Source organism: Marmota flaviventris, chromosome 13 (genome assembly GCF_047511675.1).
Source record: "Marmota flaviventris isolate mMarFla1 chromosome 13, mMarFla1.hap1, whole genome shotgun sequence".
Taxonomy (NCBI): Eukaryota; Metazoa; Chordata; class Mammalia; order Rodentia; family Sciuridae; genus Marmota; species Marmota flaviventris.
The window spans coordinates 23,381,574-23,407,188 of NC_092510.1; the positions used below are offsets into that span (position 1 = coordinate 23,381,574).

The following is a 25,615-nucleotide window of genomic DNA, read 5'->3' on the forward strand; positions in this document are numbered from 1 at the left end:
AAGAAGTCTGGAATGGGGAAAAGCAGAATCTATCTCAATGTTTCCAAAACCAAATGAACCAAGATTGAATGGTAGTGAGACTTGGAAACTGCAGGAAAGAGTTAGAACAAGCAGGTTGAGGAGCTAGGATGAGCCCTTAGAGCATGAATGGTTGATGAGGTGTTGGTTGTGGTCCAAGCTTTGATTCCTGAGCCAATTGGGACCTCAACACACAAGTGGGAGAGGGATCAAAATATTATTATTCATATCTGGCAAATATTCTGAGAAATCACTACTTGGACCAGAGGCCAATATCAATTTTTACTCTTTCCTTCAAATGTAGATCTAGATAAGCTCATAAGAGGAAAGGGAGATTTGTAGAGCAGCACAGTAGTCCCCACTCATCTGTGATTTTGTTTTCTTTGGTTTTAGTAACCTATGGCCAACCACGGTTCAAAAATATTACTACAGAAATTTAAGATATTTTGAGAGAGGAGAGAGAACATTCACATGACCTTTATTATGTCATATTATTATAGTTATTCTATTTTATTATCATTTATTGCTATTAATCTCTGTGTCTAATTTATAAACTTTATTATAAGTATGAATGTATAGGAAAGATATCGCATATACTGTATAGGATTTGACACTATCTGCAGTTTCAGGCATCCACTGGGATCTGGAAATGCATCCCCACTGGATCCCCTGCTGTTGTTCCCTAGCCTAACTCATGTCATGGAGATGTGGTATGATTCGGATTCCACTGAGAACTGAAGAAAAACTGGCCACTTGTGAGCATCGACTTTACCCTGCTTACCCAGCTGAACTATGTGAACTGATAGACAAGAGATTTTCATCATCTCACAGTCAGAAATGCCGTTCTTCCTCTCACTGGGGTGTGTTGAGGGCCACAGCCGAGTCCGGATGACCCATGGCATTTTTGCCAGAAGTAGTGGTTGAGAGGTGACGCCAGCGAGCCATTAAGATGATGACTTTTGAGTTCTCGCGGAGTTCCCGTTGAGTTCTGGTTGAGCTCTTGCAGGGATTCCTGAAGAGTTCGTGTTGGTTGGTGAAGTTCCAGTGGAGGGAGTTCCGGTTGGTGTGTGGTGTTCCTGGAGGAGCCGCGTGGGTGGCGTTCGGAGAGTTCCCGGGAGCATGTGTGGAGTGTGCTGGTGGAGTTCCGAAATAAAGTTTGTTCCTGCTTGAGTGGCTCGTGATTTGTGCCCAGCTAGACTGTGACAGGGGTGAGTCCTGGAGAGGATGAGAGAAGAGGGCCATTTCTATGCAGGGAAGGATGCTTCCTGGAAAAGGTGGGGCAGGCGGGTGGAGGAAAAGGAGAAGTAAGAAACTGAAGAGTGTAGAGCCCAGGGGGATCTCTCCAGCAAGATCAGCCTTCCATAAACAACAACTTAAAAATTCCTGCAAACTTAAAAATTCCTGCAAACTCAATTAAGCTTGCTTACACCACCCCTCAAATCATAACCAGAAGCAATTTTGTGTGGCTCTTATTCTAAAGGTCTGTGCCTGGAAATCACAGAGTTATATTGTTTCATTTGGCTTGTCTTTGGTTAAGTAATATAAGTAATAGTCAACCTAATATCCCTATATTATAAAATTTAATCGAGTCTTTCTCCTGAATACTTTTTTTTGTTCTCAAAAATGAGACCAAACAGGACAAGAGTGAAAAAAACAAAAAAAAAAATAATAATAATCTCAAAAAAGAACACCTGATGTTCAGGAAATGAGGAAATTAAAATGAAGAGAAAACTTCTTGCACTTACACCAGATAAATCATATTATATTAGGTGTCATCCAAGCCAAGCCTTTTCTCAAGGAAAGTGCAAACAAGATTATTTGAAATTAAAGTCTTCACTCCCCACCCAGTCAAGCAATCTCCCAGAAAGCCACTCTCCATTATGTCCTCAGGGGCCAGGAAAAGGCATTCCACTGTTGGTTCTAGCCAGCTGCATTCTGAGATTGGAGTTCACAGAGGTGTGCATTATACTCTTTTTGAGTGTGTGTGTGTGTGTGTGTGTGTGTGTGTGTATGTGTACTCGCACGTGCACATGGTGGCAGGAACTTCAGCATTATGAAGCTCCTAGAGAGCATTAATCCTGGAGGGCAGAAAGAATAATTTGGCATCACTCTGCAGAAAGTCATGTGAGCTGGGCCTGTGAGCTGGTGGGCTGCTAGTCTGATTTCAACACCCACTCTTTTCTCTCAGGCACTCTTAGTCTCCTTCAGACAAGAAAGGGAAAGAAATCAGAGGTGACACTGAGCCAAGCAAGAGGTGTATATCCATGAAAGGAGGAAGATTGACTTCCAGCTACTCCCAAATCCTAGAGGATTTGTCCGCTCTTCTTTTTAGGAGCTTATTCAAGGAAACGTCAAGAGTCAATGATTAGACAATATGACTATTAGAATGTTGAGAAAAAGAGATGTGTAATTCCACAATGCATACATATTTCAAAATATATTGTATTATGATACATACAATTTTTATTTGTCAGTTTTAAAAATAAAGATCTGGCTGGGGATGAATATCAGTAGTAAAGCATGTGCTTAGTATGCATAAAGCCCTAGGTTCAGTCCCTAATGACGAAGAAGAAGAAGAAGAAGAAGAAGAAGAAGAAGAAGAAGAAGAAGAAGAAGAAGAAGAAGAAGAAGAAGAAGAAGAAGAAGAAGAAGAAGAAGGAAGAAGAAGAAGAAGAAGAAGAAGAAGAAGAAGAAGAAGAAGAAGAAGAAGAAGAAGAAGAAGAAGAAAGTTCAATATGTAGTAGGTGGAAGAATAAAAGTAAGAGAGAGTCATTTGTATACTGGTCTTGGTAAAATCCAAACCCAGACTCTTCAATATTATAGTTTGTCTTCAAATGGTAGGCACACAATGACATTTTAGAACTTCTGGTTTTTTTCTGTATTGGAGAGATTTATTTGGGTAGCAGAGCCTCAATCCTCTTTAAAGAGTAAAATAAAAATTCTTTTCTTTGATAAGTTTGAGATCTATAACTGCAAGAAAACTCAAAGGAAAAAGTTTAGAAGCCTAATTGACAGTTTCCCTCAAACTTATCACATTCTTCCTTCTTCCTTTCACTGTGTTCCCTTAGGTCCCACCCTTTTTGTTCTATTCCCATAATTATTAGGCATATTTTTCCTGGAACCTACAGTGAATACATCCCTTTTAAGCCTAGATAATATCTACTCTTGAAAATTTCTTAAGGAAAAATTCCTCCAACAATCACATAATAATCTCCTATTAGAAGCCAAGCATCCAATGATGAGCTTTGGAGAATACAGAAACATGCAAGCCCTATGTGTTTAGTTATCTATTGCTGCATAATAAATCACCCCAACACTTACCAACTTAAAGCAACCAACATTTGTATCTTATAATTTCAGGGGCACAGGAATAGAGAAGCAGGTGGATCTAGCTCAAGGTTCACTCACAAAACTGCACACACCAACAAGGTGTGGCAGAAGCTGAGGTCATTTCTTTTTCTTTTCCTTTATTCCTTTTGGTATGGGGGATTAAACCCAGGGGTGCTTGACCACCCCAGCCCTTTTATTTTGGGTTTTGAGACAGAGTCTCACTAAGTTGCTAAGGCTGACCTCGAACTTGAGAGCCTCCTGCCTCAGACTCCTGAGTTGCTGGGATTACAGGTGGGCACAGTGGTGCCTGGTGAGCAGTAAGATTTTATGCTGTCCTGGAGAGAGAACCAAGGGCTTCATGCATTCTAGATAAGCACTCTACCACTGAGTCACATCCCCAACCCAGCAAAGGTCATTTCAAGATTTAACTGTGGGCAGATCCACTGAGAAATTCACTCACATGCACTCTTACAGACAACAGCCTCCACGCTTCTCCACACAGCCTCTCATTCCCCAGAACTTCTCTAGCAGGATTGACTGGACTGGTTTACCTGGTGACTGGACTGAGAGTGATGAAAAGGTAAGTAGGGAGACAGAGAGAAAGAAAAAGGAAATAAAAGCAAGAGAACCCACCCCACAAGAGAGCATTACCAAATTGGGAGCCAGTCTTTTTATAACCTTATCTCAAAACTGATATCCCACCACATCTGCTACAAAAGTCAATAAGAGCAACCTACACTCAATGGGAGGGAAACATAGGGACTGTGGAAACAATCAGTGGGAATCATGGGGAGCCATGTCAGTGGCTGCCTGCCACACCTTGGACAAAAACAGCAAATACAAGGAAGCTATAACAAGTTGTTAATAGTAGAGGGAAGTTGCTCCAAGATGGTGGGAAAAGGAGAACTTAATTTCATTCAGGAGATCCTGGGAAGTCTTCCTGAAGAAATCAAAATTTAAATGAGGTCTTGAATAGACCTCAAAAAAAGGACTTTTGGGCAGCCAGGACAACTTGAGCAAATGGTCTGAGATTCAAGCGAGCATCAAAATCACTGGAGAGCTTGTTAAACACAGATGGCTGGGCCTCACTTCCAAAGTATCTAATTCATTAAGTCTGGGGGGATGGGAGGGATTTACATTTCAGATGCTGCTGGTGACCTGGTTCCATGGACAGCACTTTGAGAAATACACACTTAAGCAAAGGTTCAGCAGTAGAGACTATTTGGAAAGAAACCAAAGAATCTTTTTATTTGTCAATTTGGACTAATTCAGTTTGTTCCCTGATCCTTTTAGATTTGGTGGAAATGAAAGGTGTTAGTCTGTACCTAATGATTCCTCAAACAATAAACTTGTGGCTCTTTGAGGGTTTTAGAGAAGGTAAACCATGATTTGACAAATGAGGAAAGCAAAGGTAAGGGATGGGCTCTTACAGATAGTAAGAGCTTACCTTAAAATCAAATGGATTTATGTATTTCCCTCACTCACGGGCCCCTGAACGAAATATACTAGAGCCCTTTTCCTTTGGCATCTAAGTGCTTTCCATTTGAAATGAGCTAAGGAGTTGGTGATGACACTCCCAACAGAATACTCACCCTTTAGAAAATGCATATGCCCATACTTTGGTACAAAGAGGGAGGCTGAAAGATTTCTCAGAAAACCTCTGGGTCCATTAGGCAAGTTTCCTTGTGCAAATGGAGATCCGTAACTCCTGCCTGGCTCCCATGTGATAAGAAGCCTAAGCTACACTCCTGCCATTTCTCAGCCTCCCTTGTCCTTTTTCTTTCAGGATGGCTTTTATGCACAAATTTATCTGCATGGATCTCTCTGCAAAACTGGAATTTGGGGGTGCTGTTCCTTTTAAAATTCAAACAATTAATAAAATTAAATCTAAGTGCAAACTGGGACGAACCCATCTTGACTCCAGAAATATACTTTCTTTGGAGAGAGGGTGGTGAAATCCTGTAGTTTATTCCCTGCAATGTGTGCATAAAATTAGTTTGGTGCCTTTGTTCTGTCGTCTGAGCTTTTGTCACCTTTTATTTGACTGTACTTAGAGAAACAGTATGAAGAATTTTTAAAAGCCCAAAGGGGATCTCATTTGCAAGTTCAAATACAAGCATTTTTATCATTATTCCCTTACCCTGACTTCCTTTACTCTCCCTTTTCCCCAATTCACCACCCTCAACCCTGTTCTTACATATACTGGCTGCTCTTGAGAATACATATAGATTCTTATACAGAGGCAAAAATTCTAAAGACAATTGAAGTGTAACCTCCTTGGACTTGTGGTTTCTGTGTAAACTTACTTTACCCAGGTGTCCCCTAATTGTGCCATGCTGAGAAATCCTAAAGTTCACAACCCCTACTTCCTCTCAAAGGGGGAAAACTGTCTTGGCCTTTAACCTTAGGTAAGAAGGAAAACTGCAGATGGAGACAGGTTAGCCAAACCCTGGCTGCAACTTCTCTCACAGTCAAACCTAATGTTGTTAAAACCTGGTTAAAAGATGGCTGGGTCCCATTCCAGAGTTTCTAATTCAATAAGTCTTAGGGGAGAGTTTTATATTTCAGATGGTAACCTGGATCCTGGGACCACACTTTGAGAAATAGACTTATTAAGCATCTTAAGCAATGGTTGGAACTAGAGAATATTTGGAAAGAAACAAATGGATCTTTTTATCTGTTAATTTGGTCTGGTTTTGTGAGTTTCCTGATCACCTTAGATTCAGTAGATATGAAAGATATTATCTGTACTTTAATGAACTTTAAAGTTTTGGTTCTTTGAGGGATTCTAGGAGACTCAGCCATCATTTGACAAATGAGGAAAATGAACATATATTGTTAACTTGTAGGAGAGGAAACCACATAGCTAATGTCTTCCTTGAAAAGACTGAGAGATAGAATGGCAAACTGTAAATCCATTTTATTCATTGCCTTTATCAATTCAACCACAAATCATTTTCTCTTCTCCCACTAAGCCCCATTTAATAAGCCACATCAGGTGTACTATGGAAACAGTGACCACAGGCAGAAAGGGAACACATCTCCTAAGCAAGAGTGCTGGTCAGACCCTGCCTTCCCACTTCCCGACTCTTTGGCTTTGGTCAAGTTACTTAACATCTCCAGCACTCAGCTTCCTCATTTGGGTCTTGGTTTCCTTACCTGTGAATGGAGTCGTTCTGAGGGTCAGAGGCGCAAATGTGAATACTAAATCACTTCACCTGGTGCGATCTCTGAGTGACAGAAGGTGTGAAATGAATGATAATCACAACAGTTCAAGCAGTAAATTAAACACATCATTATTCTTCCAAAGAAACTCACAGCAGGTTAATTTTATTTTTCATTGGCTCAGAACCACTTTTGCATAACTTTTTTTTTCAATCCTAGCCAAACTAGACTAATCCAAAGTTACATGGACACTAACTAGTATAGGACCAGCCTCTGACTGAAAACCTGGGAAGTACCCAGAATGCTTTCTTCAACCAATATGAAGTTATTAACAACATGTTTTCTGAGGTATTAGTAAGGAACTGTCAGTTAGGAATCTGTGCCTATATCTTCTGGGGTTTGCGAGAAGGGGAAAAAAAAGAATTAAAAAATATTGGAGCCTGAAGTATCAGCAACTGACATATATTCATCTGAAACAAAGATGACTTTTTAACAAAGGACTCTGGTGCACATAAGACAAGGAAAGAAAGACACTTTGGCTGCAAATCCCCCCTCCCCATCTTCTCTGGGGAGACTCATGCCTCTGCCTGCTGTTCATCAGCCTTGATTTTGATGGGGCGATTTTTAGTCAGCTGTGTCGATCATTTTGGCACAGACAAAAATCCTTTAAAAAATGTTACACTTCATCAAAGTGTATCATGAGACTTCACGGTCATTATCTCAATGGCCGCTCTGATGTGCTACAATTGGCAGAGACACAAACGGTAGGGGGTGTACGAGAAGAAAGCCAGCGTTTCATGTGGAAAGCTGGCAAACCTCGCCAAGCTTCTGTCAACAGCTCCGCGGTCTGATCCGATGCACTGAGCGTGCTGATGATGCTCTTGTTGCTGGAGGAAGTAAACAAGAAAATGAATTCCACCGTGCAACACAGCCTCTTTGTATCTTCAAAATGGTGTGACTGGACTCTGGCCAGCCGCGTTGAAAGTTTGGCCATTTATGTCATCAGGCCCCAGTACTGATGGAGGCTTTGATTACAACTTGGACCCAGCTATAAGACCCTTCAGGGGCAGCCACTCAGCAAATAAAGGCATTGATTGGTTGTTGGGTCAATTTGGCCATAAGGGTACAGAGCATGGCTCTTTTGAAAAGCCTAATGGATTAGCTACACAACCAGCCCCACTGTAGGCCTGAGTTTCAAGCAACTTCAGGACGGTTTTCCAGCTTGGCAGGAACTCTTCCTCCAGAGCAAGCTTCAGAGCAGTTCTTGTTATCAATAGCGGGGCTCAAAGGATTAGACACAGCGGGCTTTACGATTTAATGAAAACAGCTGTTGAAACAACAATTAAGGCAAACAATAGTTTGCATGGAAAACTATTAATTATGTAAAGTTATGCAGAAACTGGAATAGTCTTTTATTCAGAGCCCAGGAAAGCTGACTGAGGACAACTGGAGCCACCTTCCATTCCATTCCATGGCTCTCAAGTGTCAGGAAGTTGGGGGTACTTGTAGGAAGGGGCTCCATTGCATGTGAGCTGAATGTAAGCAGAACTCCAGGCTGCAAGTTTGCTGCAAAGCAAGTCTTGGGGTAAAATATTCAGGAGAAGAATATCTGGTAAACTTACATTACCTTGGGTACTGTGGGTCTTTTCAGAGCAACCCAAAGCTGAGTTTTCATAAGTCTCTGAAATTGGATTTGAACCTTAGTGGCTGAGATCCCAACTTATGCTTTTTTAAAAACAAACAAACAAATACCATTTCTATAATATGCCCTCTTTTAGGCCTCATGCTCCCTGTGAAAATGACTCTCAGGGAGTGGTGGAGTCCCCTGTTCTTTGGACTAAGTCAGTTTTAATTACATCAGGATGGTCCAGTGTGGACTCTCAACCATTCCCCTTCCAGTTCTGTTTCCTCCCAGTCCAAATGCACAATTCATCTCTCCTTCCACTCTCTGCTTGCTGGGGTTTTAAAATCCATTGCTTCTCTCTTTGCAATTTCTATCCTTGACTAACAGTGCTGGGAATTGACTTATGGCCCTTCGCCTACCCTGTGTTCCACATCTCACTTTCCTCCCGCATACAGGAATCACCAAGCCAAGAAGTCCCATTAAGAAGGTTATTAACTGTATACATAAACATTGCCTCCTGCCTACAGTTAGATTTATTTTCTCCGAACTTCCAAGTAACTGGTTTTAACACTCTTTCCAGCATGCCCAACACCTTTTATTTGACTATATTGTTTCAGAAAGGCCTTTGGGAATTTAGCTAATTTCATGCTGGAACTTATTAAGTGGGATTTGACACTTTCTGATAATGCCAATAAACCATTAGTCAAGTCTCACTCCCTTCAGGGAAGGAATGAAAGCTTTATTAGTCATAGGGTCTCTATTCTAAATATGTCACCTGAATTTAGTAGTGCATCTGTGCTGAAATGCAATCGACTTGGTGATGGAACAGAACTTACTCTGAAACTCCACGAAAGCTGTCATTGGCTATCAACAGCAAGATAGCATCTGCCTTTTTCTGAAAATTCTCCCTGGGCTCACATGCGCTTTTTGAAATAATTCAGTGAATTTAATTTACTGACCTCTGATGATTAATAAAATGAACATTACAAACCCACACACCCGATTCACAATGACACTCAAATTCACTCTAAGGTACTTGGTCCGGTCCTTTCTTCACCCAGGAGATAGGAATACAGAATAATCTCCTTACCTTCTTCTGAGAGGTGAAACAATTCTGAGAGATTCTATCTCTAGGAGGCCCCAGAACATAATTGAGTGTGCAAATGAAATTCATTACTACAGTCAAAAACAATAATCCAATTAACATGTATTTGTATAATGCCCTTAAAATCATTCTAAACTCAAAGCCACATTCATCTTTGAAGTCTAACGCCAACTCAGTGCCATGTCCCAGCATACTCTGGTTTCACACTTTGCACTAGAGATTACAAAACAGCATCAAGATTGCAAAAGCAATTATTCCAGTTATCCAGATGTGATTTTTCAATCATTCTAAGAATTTTTTTTTAGCAGTTCTTATTCCGTGGCACCGCTCGCAGCTCTCATGCTGGCACGGTGCTTACATCTCTTCATTATTAATTCAGCTCATGGAGCTTAATTGGACAAGGCTAGAGCGAATTTGACAAACATCACAGCAGCAGAAAAAGCAATCACTCTTTCAAGATGAAAATTTGTTTGATGTCTTACTGTGTAACTCATTTACTCTCCTCGGGAGTCATGTGACCTGAATGTTAATCAGCCATTGATTGGTTTCTCTCCTTGGACAGTCACGTGACTTGAATATTAATGGACTGGCACTCTGTAGCTCTACTGTTAGGCAACCTTGTGATTGGCTGCCAGGTTAAGATATGGAGATAAGTGGGTGCTTGATGAGCACTTGACAGAACTTCACAGAAAATTAAGGCCCTAAAATAGCATGAGAAAGTCTTGTCAAATCAAGCATGATTATCATTGAATGCTTAAGGAATTCATCATCTGCATGAAATTGATATACTTCAGCATCAGCAGGCCCTGTAGTCAGCAGGGACTCATCAGATTTTTATTTATATGTGTTCACCAAATCACATTAATTCTGAGAGCTAAAACATGCTAAGGATGAAGGTTATTTTCTGTTCAATCTAATTTATCTATGACAATAATCATCACTAATAATGTGTCAAATTGGATTGCAGTCATTTTATGCATGCATGCTGATTTGGAAAATAGTGTTAAACCATCCCGCAGTAATTAACAACCGGTAAAGGTATGCCGGCCCGGAGTAATCAGCATATCTAGATGGAAAATTAAGTTTTATAGAATGGATTTATAGATACATATCCTTATTTAATTCAGAATATAAATTATTTCTGGTAAAAGCCGACATCATTTTTATAACGCCATTAAGGTCAATAACCATTGAGGGACTCGCATTCTTAATTTGCTCTATCCTTCATTTTTTCCCTCATTTTCCATGGTTAACTTTCTAATGGGTGTCACTTCCTTATTGGCAAGTCCACATTTTAGCAGGGTTGGGTAGGGCTAAGAGATGAATGAATAGACTTCGGCTTAAGTGTTAATCATGGATGAAGGGAGCCACATCATACTTCTTAATATACAATGCTCTATAATTATTGGCGGGGGGTTGGAATGTGGGCATGGGGGGGATTACAAAGAGGGGGTGGAGCTAGACTTTGGCCTTTTGGTGTTTCTCCATTATTTCTCCTCACAAAGGGACTATAGGAAATTTTGCAGATTAACTCATAAGGGATTAATGTTTCTTGGGGAATCATTTAAGCCTAAATTGCTTTTGTGGAAATACCTTTCATGGAACTGAAGTTGTTTTGTTTTGTTTGTTTGTTTTTTAAAATAACCTCCTGGTCTGTAGTGGCATTATTGGAGTCATAGAATATTGGAGTAATGAAATCTTAAAGAAATGGTTATACCCTTTCTTGAGGGTGGCTAAAAGCGTTTCAGAGGAGAATTACACTCCATAAGAAGAGGAAATGCAGACGTATAAACTGTTGTTTCTTTCCCACCACTTCCCGCCCCCTCCCATCTTAATCCCCGGGCTACCAGCACTGCCCAGATTCTCTCCCCCTCTCTCAGGAGGTCTCTTTATTGACTAAATGAATCTGCTCCAAAGGCTGGCTCCCAGGCTCTTTGATCTAATCCGATCTGATTTTATCCTATCGCTTCAGCAGGACATCAGGGAATTAACAATAAGCAGCTTTACCACAAGTGTTTAATAACTCAACACAATCTCCTTATGGCTCCGAGCTGCTCAAGTTCCCATCCAGTCCACGGCAAACAGTGTAACAGATTGGCCATCCCCCCTGAACCTGAGGAATTTTCATGCACTGTGAAACTAATCGCTTCAAGTTCCTTCATAAATCACACAAAGCAGATTTCAGCATCTTAACAAATTGAAAAAAAAAAGAAAAAGAAAAAACAGTAGAGGGGGAGGGGGCTTGGCTGAAAGGACTCCCCCTTCAGCTAAAAGGGGTGGGAGAGTGACAGGCATTTAAATATTGCAGAGGGGGAAGTGGCAGATGTAAATTAACTTCTGTCCTCTCTTCAATATGTTTCTCATCTCCTTAAATTTTAACATGAATAAAATAATTGGGGCAGGCTCAAAACCTTAACAACGCTGCAAGCCCACAATGACCTTGTTTTTTTCCCCACTGTGATGGAAACGATGTGGTTTCAACAACAGGCCTCTGTTGTTCCTGTGACAGCCCTTGAAGTCTGTAAGAAGAACACAATTAAACAAGGATTGTACATCCTGCATGCGGCCGACAACCAGGATGTAAGGCCAAACTGGTGCGCCCCTGGATTCCAAAAGGCACACGTGCAGCAAGGGGCTTTTTAAATGATCGCTCAATTACAAAAAGCCCATGTTGAAATGGCATCTTTGAAAGCGGGTTGCCCCTGTATCTCCAAATAGCAAAGGTAGGGTTTATTTAATATTTTACTTCCTACCAAAAACAAATAAACAAAAGCACGATGTCTCTCCTTTCTAAATATCACGTGCACCCATCTATAAAGGTGATTCTCTCCTTTTCTAAGAAAGAATTGTCAATGCAATGGCTTATCCTTACACCAGGACAGAGCTGAGAGTCTGAGATACTGGGAAGGGAAATAGGCTTTTGAAAGCTGCCGGATTATTAGTGCCATGGGGAAAATATCACTCTAGCACTAATCTAAAATAAAACATCTTTTAGTTGCTCTATTTAATATCCACTGTACATCAGAATTACCTATAAAAACACGTTTCATAACAGAGAAACAGCCCTCTCTCTCCACCTCTGTCACTGCTCTCTCCATTACCCTGGCAGTTCTGTGATTTCTCGCTACATCAGCGGAGTAACAAAGTGCCCTCTTACTGAACATCTGGGGGCAAGGGGAATTTTTATGACTCAAGTTGAAGCCAGACTACTATTACTATGGTGGGATCATTGTGCATAATCCCCAGGATGGGGGTGAGGGAGCTAGGGCACTCACAAATTCAGTGGGATGCAGCGGATGCTTTATTACTGCTTTCCCAAGTAAAAATATTTGTTTTCATATCCTTCTCCACCCACATCCATTCAGTAGGATTTATCTAGATTTTCCCACCCTATCCATGAGTTCAACATTTTGAGACAACTCTCTGCCCCTCCAAAAAAAGACTCCTCTGATTTTTGTCATCTATTCAGTACAGATTGGAATGCTAGCATGAATTGTTTTATTATTTCCTCTTTGGAAATGCCTTTTGGCTTACTATTTTTTTTATTGTTGTTTTGTTTTTGTCCCCCCAGATAAACTATGTCATAACAAAAAAATCTCTGTGAAGTTCTCCAAAGAACTCTGTGCTTTTTTCCAGACCCTGGGACTATAATTATGCCTGTCTAATTAAAGCAGAAAGAGCATCCCTGGCCAACTGTGAGTGCCCCTGTTTACATCACAAAGAGATAGCAAAATGTACTCAGGAAGGTTCCAGCCAAAGTAATTGAGAGGGCTGCCTGAACCAGCTCTGCTTTCTAAATATTGTCCCTGGGTTAGGAACAGCAAGAGGCAGGAGAAAGGAGAACAGAGGGAGAGAGGAGAGAGGAGGGCCTGAGCCAGGAGTCAGAGGCCTGTTGACTTTTCCAGCCTGGCATGATGTCATGGAGTTGGGTGACCTGGGGGCTGGTGTTGACTGAAGTCTTGTTGCACATCTGGTTCAGGTGCTCTGCTGGGGCGCTTCAGACTTTTCACTGCTTGATATGATGGCACCGTAGCCTTTGGAGGTCCCAAAGCCCAAAAGTCGAGAGCATTAGGCCAACATGTAAACACATTCTTGACCTCAGGCAACACAAAGAAGATTCTTCTGCCTGCGGTTCAATCAGTTCACAAGCTGCCTTTCTCTGACACTTTCTTTGCAGGCTACAGCAACTGGAATATTAAAATGAGACACGGAGAGATAGAAACAGAGAAAAAAGAAAGGGCATTGAAAAAAAGGAAAAATGACAAAACAGCAAAGCCACAAGTTGAAAAAAAAATCCCTATAAAATGAATGCACATTATGTTTTTGTATATTTTCAAAATGTAGCCAAACTAAACCATTAAATGAGGATTTTGTTTCACAAAGTCTGCAAACTATTCAACCGCTAACCCACTATACCAAGAATGTGGTGCCAACCAAAATATGTCAAGATTAGTAGTACTCAATAAAATCTCAAAACCAAATGACATGCAAGCTGTATTTCATGATTAGAGCGTTTCCTTATGTCAAGGAACATACATATTAACTTGTTTAAACACAGCACTGGGCTGTCACTCTGTTTGTCAAAAGCAGAGGAAAGAGAATCTAGTGCTTACCAAACCCATCCAGATGATAACTTCACGCTTTCTCTTTTCCTGGCAAACAGCTCAGAACACCATCCAATTAAACCTTATATCATCAGAGAAAAGAAGAACCGCCAAAGGGGAACAAGAAAGGGAAAGACCACTTCCCAATTGGCAAAAAACGGTACAGTCAAAGCAGGATTTGTAAATGCCTTGCCCAAGGCCCCACAAAAGTGCAGAGCTGGGATGAGAATCAAAAATGCTGACTTTTTTCTCCTAAGAACGAATTATTTATATAATGCTTAAACAACTACGAAGGGTGCTTAGTATGTTTTCTTACTGAATCCTCACTAGTGTGCTGGTCATTTATTTATAATATCCTCATTTTATGAAAGAGAAGTACAAGCCTCAGAGACATGAAGTGACCTACCCAAATGGCTACGTCAGAAACAGAACTAGAGCACCATGCCCCTGGCTCAAGCCTCCCAGGCAAATGGAACTACTCAGAGCCATGCGGCTGTGTCTTAGCACACTGTGTCTTTTTTGCACCAAATACTTGAGTTTGAGCAGGAAGCTAAAACTGGAGAGGGGTAATTATCTCATTCTCTGACTGTCAACAGCAATGAGCCACTGTGTGTTTCTACCTGGCAGGAGAAGGGAAGGGAGGCTGTTCTCTCATTTACAAAATATGGTAGCAAGATATGTGATTATGTTAGGAACCCTTGTCGGGGCTTCTGGGTAGAACAAAAAAAAACAGAGCCTGCTTTGCCTGCTGTCTGGTACTTCTTCAATCGTATGAGCTGCTGCACCTTCTGCCTAGCTAATGCTCCTAGGCAAACTTTTGGTTGTGGCTGTCCCATCTCCTCATCTTCTATCCCTTACTCCCACAGGCATCCTTGTCCTCATGGATCCCCTTCTACTGGGAAATCACTTCCTCCCTTTAACTCTACATAAGCCTTGGGGCATGGTGGGAGAGAACAAGAATTCAAAGCAATGTCTCATCCAACAGGTCACAATGTGGCTTTTTCCAGACTGCCCTTCACATACACACAGGGGCCAGCAGAGCCTAAATGTGGCAGTGTCCATTCCTCAGCCTTGATGAGAGGTTGAGCCTTTCAAGATCTGGGCACTGCCCGTGATTCTGACTTCATCCACATACACCTGATGCCAGCCATACCTAACAGATACTTTTGTTATGGGCTTTATTGTACCAGCCCCAAATTCATAAGCTAAGTCCTAACACCCAGTACTTCACAACAAGGCCTTTAAGGAGATAATCAAGGTAGAATGAGGTCACATAGGTGGGCCCTAATTCAATCTGACTGGTGTCCTTAGAAGAATAGATTAGGACAGCAGGAATGTATGCATACAGAAAAAAGACCATGTGAGGATGCAGAAATACGGCAGTCATCAATAAGCCAAGGAACAGGGTTCTGAAGAAACCAAAGCTGCTGACACCGTGATCTTGATCTTCTAGCTTCCAGAACTATAGAAGATTAACTTCTGTTTTTTAAGCCATTGCCTCTAATGGTATTTTATTATATCAGTCCAAGAAAACGAATATATCTCTCATTCTTTTTATTTCATACCTACTGAGCCCTCTTCTGGGTATATACATCCCTTGACAATTGGCCTGGCATATACTTCATTTCTAGTGTTCAATTCAGATGCCAGGTTTCCTCATCCAAGGGGCCTGCACAGATAACCAGGGGTCCCACACAGTTCATCTATGGTTACATGAGGGCTATGACGTCTGCACTTAATCAGATGGCTTGTCTCTTTATTGACAGTGAGTTCCATGGAAAAGGAACGTCTCCAACTCATCCCTGAAGCCTAGAACAATGCCCAGTTAAAAAGAAGACAATTAATATTTGATGAGGGAATTTTTTAAATAACAATAGTAACAATAGGGACTCAGATTTACTGATTGTTTGATATGTGCTAGACTCTATTCTTAGTATTACAATAGTGCACATAACCAACTTTATCCTCCCTAAAACTACATGAAGTAGATAATTTTGTTATCTTCATTTTACTACTAAGGACCAAAGCATACCAAGCAAATTTGCCCAAGGTTATACAGAACCAGGGATTTAAAACCAGTCTTCTGGCTTCAGAGTCTACATTCTTAAGAAAATATCTTCTGAGGAGAAAGAAAAGGAAGAAGATAGGAATAGAACAAAAGAAGAAATCACTAACTGTGTAAACTTGGACAGGATACTTAAATTCTTTGAAACTCAGTCTCATCCACCTATCTCAGGAAAGGCTCAAGCGAGATAATAAACATGAAAGCATGATAATGGCAGAGCACTGCAGAACCACACAGGCTTTATTTCCAGTGGCCAGAAAACAATCGAGTAACCTTACAGGCCTGTGAGATGAAGGTTGGATTTGTGGATGGTGACATTTTGCATAGTGGGTAATCTTGAGGAGATAAATTTCAAGACAGAGAAGAATGGAGTAGACAAAGATAAGAGTTGAATGAAATGCCTCCCTGCCTCCCACTAGGGACTGGAAGTAGTGCCACCATTTTGGAGAAATCTGGTGGCACCAGTCTCTTTATCACATATGTGCATGCAACTCTATGGGACTGTGCATTCCAGATGCCTGTCCTAGAGGGTCTCTGCCCTTGGTTCAGAAATCACAGATTGATGACAGCCTGATAGTCCTGCAAATCAATGTCATATTCAAATTTCAATTTAGTAGGCCAATTTATTGGACCTAATAGTTAGAGTTAAGGTCCAAATGGAGTGTAAAGATTTCCTGTTCTGTTTTTAACCTGTACTTCTCTGAGGTTTTTTTGGTTTGGTTTTGTTCTAAATACTGACTGCAATGGAACACCATCATATATCTCTTCTCTCCTTCAACTCAGAGATGTATTGAGCATGAAACAATAACTTAATGGGGCCTGGTGGAGAAAAGTCTGGTTGTTCTATACCTGCAAAGATACCTCTTCCTTGAAGGTTTTCAGATGACCTATTTACCTAGGCTGGGAGCAGAATAGTTAAGGAGCTTGGAGAAAATCAACTGTAAATAGAAAGGCTATGTTTAACATAATCCTTTGCAGAAGACTCTATCTTCTCCAGTCCCTGTAATCAACCCTATAGTGTCAGGTGCAGTTCTTGATTATCTCCCTGTGGCATTATGTCTCACCACATAGCTGATAATAAACTGATGGATTATCAAACAAGATTACAGCTCTAGCAAATAAAATCATGTTTTGTGTTAAGAGAGAAAATGCTTACTATCCCTATCTGCCTGGCTAAATATTTACATATCACAAGCTTTCTAGGGTCCCTGTTCTTTCAAATCAGATTTAAAAAAAAAAAAAAAAACAACGGCAGAGGTTAAGTTAACAAAAAAGGAACATCCTGTGCTTCTGACACTCAACTAAATACCTCTTTGGGGGGGGGGGGGGAAACAGGTAGTGCCCAAAATGTAGAACTAAATCAATTCAAGGTCTCAGGTGCCAGGGAGATCAACGGGTTCATGTGACAAAAGACAAAGTTGACTGTGTTAGGGGAGGCTGACTTTTAAAAGGAACACAAATGAAAGATAATAGAAACCTAAAACTTGCATGTAGCTGGAGTGTGTGCATGCAAGAAGGGGATTAAGGGACTTATATAAAGTCTCATGCTGATCTGCTGCTTTATACTTTTCAAAGCTCTTTTTCCTTCATCACCTATACCCACCCACCCCCACTTTACAGCTGACACAGAATGAAGCCTAGAGGTTATAGGACTTGTCAAAGTTCCTGGAAGACAGGCCTCAAACCTAAATCTTTCCATTCTTAGTGCAACCCCTTCTGTGTCACCTGTCTGCTCTAACTCAGGAAAATGCTACTACAGAGGAGTTTTTGGAGTTTTGATGCTTTTTTTGTTGTTGTTTTTAAAGAATTTTCATGCACAGCATTCAAACTGGCAGGATCTGAAGTTAAATTTGGTATAAGAGTTGTGGAAAAGAAAAGGATGTAACTGAAAATAAGGAATGAGCATGTAAAATGCCTGATTCTTAAGAGAGAAAAATAAGTTTGGAAATAGTACTGGTCAGTTTAAATTTGTCACCATCCCACAGAAAAATAAAAGCACTAATGACTATCAACACTTCTAGCTGTGGAGTAAGTTATTGCAGATAAATGACTTCTTTCTGTGAAGACAGATCTTGTAAACATGGCAAAGCAAAGAAACATGGGATTCTCTGCATGTGAAATTCAGAGAAGCTCTTGCTTCCAGTGACTTTTTCATCTGCCAAACACAAAATAGCACTGGCCTGACCTTCATCACAAAGGAATCTCTGTTCAGTAGACTAGGAACGTCCACAAAAGTACCAGAGCTGGGTGCTCTATGCCTCTTGTGTATGCCACTTGTGCACGTGATCTTTCTGGCAAATCAGCCACAGCAATGGTGAAATGAGAACATGTACTCCATCCTCTCATATGCCTAGGGATAGAGTACTTTATGCACAATCAGACATCCAATAAATGTTGACTAAAAAAATGATTAGCATAACATAATAAAAATGTAACATTGTACTATTTCTCTTTCATAATGGCATGCCATCTACAAAATATATAAAATATAAACTGGTGGAATTATATATTTCCTCTACAAAAATTAGACTGTGAAAGGAGAAGCTTTTTAGAAATATGAGTAATGCAATAACTAACACATTTCAAATCATCCACAAGCTTATATAAAGATTATCAATGATAAGTATCTTCTCAAACTCCAGAAGGATTATCTCTTTGTAGTTTCATGTGTAATAAATGGTTTAGTTTTTTAAGTATAATACAGATGAAGTTATGCTTTATGCATGGTTTTACATTTTTTTCTCTAATGTGTCTAAGATCCTCCCAGATAGAATAGTACCTCATTGCATTCGGCATTCAAGAGTACGGATGCTTTAAGCTATTGTTATAGATTTGCTATATCCCCAGCCCTATTTATTTATTTATTTATTAGCCGATGAGGCCACCCTCAAATTTGTAATCCTCCTGCCTCAGCCTCTTGAGTAGCTGGAACTACAAGCAGGTGCCATCACACCCAGATTCCTCTAATTTTTTAATGTAGTTAAAATACATTAATAAATTTCCGAGTGTACAGTCATTATTGCGTTCCTGGGACTAATGCTACCTGGTGATAATGAATTCAATTTGAAAATATTTTACATGATGTTCTATATGTATGTTTATAAGGTAGATTGGCCTATAGTGGTCATTCTACATGTATGTGTGGTTGTTGTCAATTTTAGAATCCCATGGAATAATAAATGAGCTGGAATGGTTTCATCTACTTATTTATAGTAGGGATTAACTAGTTTTTAAAGATTTAAGATATAAAGCCCATAAAATTGTCCAGGACTTGTATCTTCCAGGGTATATTTTTAAAATAATTTTGTCAACTTCGAAGACTATTATTACTCTCTTTAGGTTTTCTACCACCTTCTGAAATAATCTTGATAATTTATATTTTTCTAGGAAAAATGTTACTTTTCAAAAAAGTTATGAATTTGTTATTTTAAGGTCAAAGATTATACACACTTTTTTAATTTCCCCAAAACTGGTACCTAAGGCTTCTCTTCCTTATTTCAGAAGTGTATTTGCAAATTTTCTTTTTTTTTTTTTTTTTTCTGATCAGACTTAACAAGGGTTTTGTCTTCTTCATACACTACCTCAAAAAAGTAGCTTTGGGGTTTGCACACAAAGTCCATCGTTTGAGGTCCCCCCCCCCACCCCTGTTTCTGTGTCCTTAATTCAGTTTATTATCTCCTAGTGCTTTTTTGAAGATGTATTTACTGCTTCTTTTCTTAATTACTAAATCTTTTAACACCTTGTTATTTCAAATAAGTGGACAAAGGCTGTAAAATCCTCTAAGTGCCGCTTCAGCCATATTCAATAAGTATTAATTGGAAGAGCTTTTGTCTTTTAAACTTATAGATGGTTTATAGTTTGTCTTTATTTCCTCTTTAACCCAAGAGTTATTTAAAGAACTGTGTATTTTTTCCCCAGATGGATGGATTATGGTAGATGGATTCACCATTTGTTATTATTTAATTTTAAAGTATTTTGTTCAGAAATATAGATTCTGGTTTCTACTCTTTAGATTTTATGGAATTTTTCCTAGTAGACAAATACAGGATCAAATTTTCTGAGTGGTCCAGAGATTAAATAAAATAAACTCACTATTTTATAAATAAAATTTTTGTAAGTATCTAAGATATATATATCCCATGGAATAATAAATGTGTGTATACACACACACACACACACACACACACACACATATATATATGTATATATATATATATATATATAAAAACTTGTATTAAATTTTCATACCATGAGTATGGTTATTCCTGTCTCCTTCTAGTTCCATCATTTTGGTTTTTGTTATTTGTTGTTGAGATTTTGCTGTTTTGGTTTGCTTTCTGTTTTACAATTTTGTGCTGCCTACAATTTCATGACTATTGAACGCTTTGGTCAAATTTTTTGTATTACTTTGCTCTGGGATGTCATGTATTTTAACAGCAGAAATTTGGACTTTTTCTTTAAAACTCTAAAATTTGCTATTATTTATTTATTTACTTATTCATTTATCCTATTGTTTTGGTACCAGGGCACTTACCACTCAGTCATATCCCCAGACTTTTTTATTTTTTTCTTTTGAAACAGAGCCTCACTAAATTGCTGGCCTTGGACTTGCAATCCTCCTGACTCAGCCTTGGAGCTAGTGGGATTACAGGTGTGTGGGGCCACACCTAGTTGAAATGTTTTTAAAATGGAAATTTCAAAACATTCACATAAAGTGCAACTACTTATTTCTCCCCATTTATCTTTTTAAAAAGTTTATTTTTATTGTAGATGGACCTTTATTTAACTAATTAATTTATATATATGTGGTGCTGAGAATAGAACCCAGTGCCTCAAACATGCTAGGTAAGCTTTCTACCACTGAGCCACAACCCCAGCGCCCCTCCATTCCATTTATCTTTATGTTTTCTATTTATCATTGCTTTGCATTCAGTCTCTTTTTGTTCTCTTTCCTTTATTTAATTAATCTAGTTGTTCCGTTTTTTTTTCTTCTTTTTCAGGTTTTAGAAAGATATCCTTTTCTATTCTGCCTAGAGATTACCTTTACATTTTAATGCTTACACTTAAATGTATATATCTTATCAATGTATGTCTAGCAATCCCCTGATCAAGGTGAGAGTTTAAGACTTAGTCCTAGATCCATCTCTGTTTTGAATTTTCTAATCCCTAAACTCTCACATCTATTCTTTACAGGTTGGAGATGTTAGTTCCTATCATTAACAATGGTTTCTATCTATGTTATGTGTCAATAGTTCATTAGACTATCTAACTTTCATAGGTTTTGTCCTGCATCTTTTTTGGGGGGTGGGGGGTGGGGGGGTAATATGGGAGATTGAACCCAGGGGGTGCTTGACACTGAGTTACACCCACAGCTCATTTTATATTTTATTTTCAGTCAGGGTCTTGCTAAATTGCTGAGGCAGAACTCAAACTTGCTCCACCTTCCCTCCCCAGCAGCTGGGATTACAGGCATGTGTCATTACACCCAGTTTGCCCGACATCTTAATCATTACTGTATTCATTTTATTTTTCATGTTATTACTCAGCAATATGTTTTGAAGATTACTTTCAAAGGTCTGTGGTCAAATCCAAATATACCTTTATTTTGCCTTCTCACTAAAACATAAGTTTGGCTGAGTATAGAATTTGAAATGCAAAATTATTTGCTTTCAGAAATAGATAATATTTAGTATTCTGGCTTTCTGCATTACTCACTGGCTTCAAAAAAGTTAAAGAAAATTTGCAAATTCTTCTGCTTGGAAAAAATTACTGAAGTTGATGTTTAATACATAAAGGAATAGTCTTTTTTTTTTTTTCCCTTCTAGTTTTGCATAGAGCAAGGAAGCAAAGAAACTAAAACTGAAAATGGGATTCATTCTTATAAACTCTCATGTAAAGTGAATTCTAAGTACCATCTGCTAAAGTGAAGAGATTAACAATAGAAAGGAAATAGCAAGAGTGTCACATGCCTCGAAACTATATTCACTCTGGAAGGAGTCTGATTCAGGTGAATTAAGATTTTTTTTTTTTTTAGTAGTAGTGTTCAAAATAATCAGCTGCCACTAATAGACAATGCTACTTTGTATTTCTTTAAATTTTGTTCTATTATTTATGTAATAATTTGCCAGTAGAAGTTGTCCTATTAAAAGTTGTCATTTTAATAAACAGCATTTTTTTGTAAGAGAAATATCTACTCACACAATAGTCAACCACAATCTATGTTCTGTTACTCTAGACAATGGAACACTTGGTCACTAGAGTCACAAAACTTAATCCAAAAATATACCATTCTCTGCATAAATTTCACAGGCTGCTCTGAAGGAGGAAATAAAATCTCTGAAAGAGAACATTTTTTTTCCACCTTTTTCTACTCTTTTCATCACCATGTCCTTCCCCTCAAATTTCCTGGCAATTGGAAAGGGAGAAAACTAACTTTACAGACTCATTCAAACCAGGGAAAACAATTTATTGTTCATACTTCAAATCTTCTGCTGAAACTTGTGTTTTCTAGATCACCTACACCATTCCCCACCAGAAGAGCCTCTTGAATGACAAATGATGTTAAGTGGTATCCAAAATAGAATGCACAAATCATAGCAGCTGACAGTCACAAAAAAGCAAATTAATCAAGGCATGTTAACATAAGTAGCTATCTTTCTCTGTGAGAGAGGAGATAGAAGGACAATATAGCTGAGGGGACTCTACAGCCATTTTCTGTACACTCACGTACTATCTAAAACTTTTACAATGTGAATATAGTAATACATTAATTGTGTAATATTAAAGTAATGTTAACAGTGAAAGGACACTAGAGATGACTGGTAAAAATCCCTCAGTTGTAATGCTATACATTGCATGTTTAGCCCCTGTCTCCATCCCCTGCCCCCAATTCCTCAATGCAATAGTATTAGGAGGGGGGCTTCTGGGAGATGATTTGGTCATGAGAGGGAGCCCTCATAAGAGGGATCATTGCCATTTTAAAAGAGATCTCAGAAAGCTCTCTTACCTCTTCTGCCATGTGAGGACACAAGAGGATAGCAACTATAAACCTGAATATGGGCTCTCACCAGACACCAAACTACCTATGTTTTGTCTGTGACTTCTCAGCCTCCAATGACTTCCCAGCCTCCTGAACTGTTCAGAAATAAATTTCTATAGTTTATAAGTCACCCAGTTTGTAATATTTTGTTATAGAAGCCCAGATTGACATGTATAAATGATGAAACTGAGACTAGAAAATCTGATATACTCCAGGTCAAGATTTACCCAATTTTCAATTTCTAACCTCCATCTGAAGAGGCATATGAGGAGACAAGCATAGAGTTGCTCTGAAAATAGCCATCCTCCCTTGAGAAAACAAGGGATACCAGGTTCTGAGAAATAAGTCAATCCAGAAACTACATAAGAAACACTTCTGGTTGGGCACAGTGCCACATACCTGTAATAATTCCAGTGGCTCAGGAGGCTAAGACAGGAAGATCCCGCATTCCAAGCCAGCCTCAGTAAAAACAAGGCACTAAGCAACTCAGTGAGATCCTGTCTCTAAATAAAATTCAAAAAATAGGATTGAGGATGTGGCTCAATGGTCAAGAGCCCCTGAGTTAAAAAAAAAAAAAAAAAAGAAACACTTCTGTTCAAATATTGGAGGAAGTAAGAAAATGTGCCAAGAACAGAGAGGACAGTTAAGGATGTAAGTCACAGAGTCAATCCAAGGATTTAGGATCTAGGATATAGGAGCAGTCAAGATATCAGTATTAGGGCTGGGGTTGTGGCTCAGTGGTAGAGAGCTCATCTGGTATATGTGAGGCAAGAGGTTCGATGCTCAGCACCACATAAAAATAAATGAAATAAAGGTATTGTGTCCATCTACTACTAAAAAAATTTTTTTTTTAAAAGATAAAGATAAGTATTAAACTGGACCACCTGATTGCCTATAATAAATGGTAAAAATTAGGTCTTCACTTTTAGTTTATTCAGATCAGTTTTTTGTAAATAACCATGGAGATGGGATGGCAACCAGTGGCAGAAATCTTCCTAGAACACAAATACTATAGGTCCAATTCTAGTTTAAAAATCTTTGCATATTGCATCATTTGTCAAATACCAGTAATAAGAATTTCTTATGCCTCAGTGATACAAAAGCAGATATAAGAGGTTATAGATCCATGGGAAAAAGAAACTAAAATCTTCCAAATGGAGATAAAAGCAATCACTATGAGCTTTGTTCCTGTAACCTAGCAATATTATTTCCCTGAGATTGAGACTGAATCATGGGAAATTTGGAGACCATTATTTGGAAGAATACACAAAAAGAGATAAATAATGTAAAGACCTGGGCACAAATGACTGGGGCAAGCCAAAATAACTTCTAGTCTTTGTCTGTACTCTCCTCAGACAGAAAAACACAACGGTGCCTGATAGGACAATGATATCATGAAATTATAAATATGAGAGTAAACTGAAGCTCAGGTTAAGTTTCTCATTTGCCAAAAGTCTAAACAAACTTCTTGATAATTAATCTCCAAAATGTGTGACTCTGCTGCAGACTTGTGCACATAAATTATAATAAAGAACCTTGGTATGCAATTTGATTCAAAGTGCTTTTTAGTAAAGTACATAATGATGCATGCTGAGGAGATGCAGGTATATTTAATTGGATATAATTAAAATAATGATGTGTGTTTAAAATAATGATATATTTAAAAATGTTAAATGTAAGTGGCTGAAGAACCTGTAATAAAAAGTCAAAGCAGTAACTAGTTTTTGATTACTTGATTATTCACAGAACTAATACCCTTCATTTAACAAGTAATGCAGGTAATGTTTGTAATAATGTCACAGTGGAGGAGTTCAAGGAGCCCTGGTGACAACGTGGGCCTCTCCCCCCCCACCCCCCGTCTCCCCCTCATTGCTTGGGACTAGTTTCACCTTCCAGCTCTCTTCTCTTCATGCCAACTCTTTTCATCAAAATAGTAATAATAATAATTTCTCCAAGATAGCTAAAATATTGACAATTGTTGAGGCTGAGCAGAGGTAATGAGATAGGAATTTGGGGTAACAGAAAAGAGAAGGATGTTGAGTCTCAAAGGAAGAAGTACCCATGAACCCCTGAACTGCAGAACACACCCATGAAACACAGAAATGAGAAAGCATACACGAAGCGTTGTAACTCCTGAGAGACCCAGCCTGCACCCTTGTCCTGAGCCCTTGTTTGCAAAAAATTTACATGAAGGCAGTGAGCAAGTGCAGGGAAACTGGTACAAAATTGTGTAACTCTGCCCCGACTCTACCTCCAGTCCAGCCCCTAGAAACCATCCCTCTATAAATATTAACACCCCACACTAACAGGTTGTGGTTTCCCCCTCTGGAGATGGCCCACATTCTCCCTTGAATGTGCCTCTGCTTTCCTAAATGAACCTCTGTCTATGGCTCTGACTGGCATATGCTGAAAAGTCTTTTAAAACACCATTGTCCTGAGTCCAGTTCCCCTTTCTCTCTAGAACTTTTCAGATCCTTCTTCTAAGCCATCTCTTCTCCTGTGACAGTTACATGAGGTTCAGTGTATTTGTTCTCTTGGTGTACTTTTGAGATGTTCTTTTATTAGTAGAAAAAAAAAGTATCTATTTTTGAGCATAGGTTTTATAATGTGTGAGGACTTTGCTTCTTCCCCATTCAAAGGACAGTCCTTACTAACTTGTGCATGC

General features: G+C 39.1%; 1 long non-coding RNA gene across 1 annotated transcript in view; it reads right to left on the reverse strand.

Moving 5' to 3' along the window:
- Positions 1–479: 479 nt before the first annotated feature.
- The window catches only part of LOC114081378 (uncharacterized), a 118,181-nt gene continuing 93,045 nt past the window's right edge, over positions 480–25,615 (reverse strand). Inside the window, exons 5-7 of the long non-coding RNA XR_011704083.1 lie at positions 6,508–6,578; positions 3,809–3,911; positions 480–1,283 (exon numbers count right to left, since the gene is read on the reverse strand). This is a non-coding gene — a long non-coding RNA (uncharacterized lncRNA). The remainder of the gene's footprint in view (positions 1,284–3,808; positions 3,912–6,507; positions 6,579–25,615) is intronic.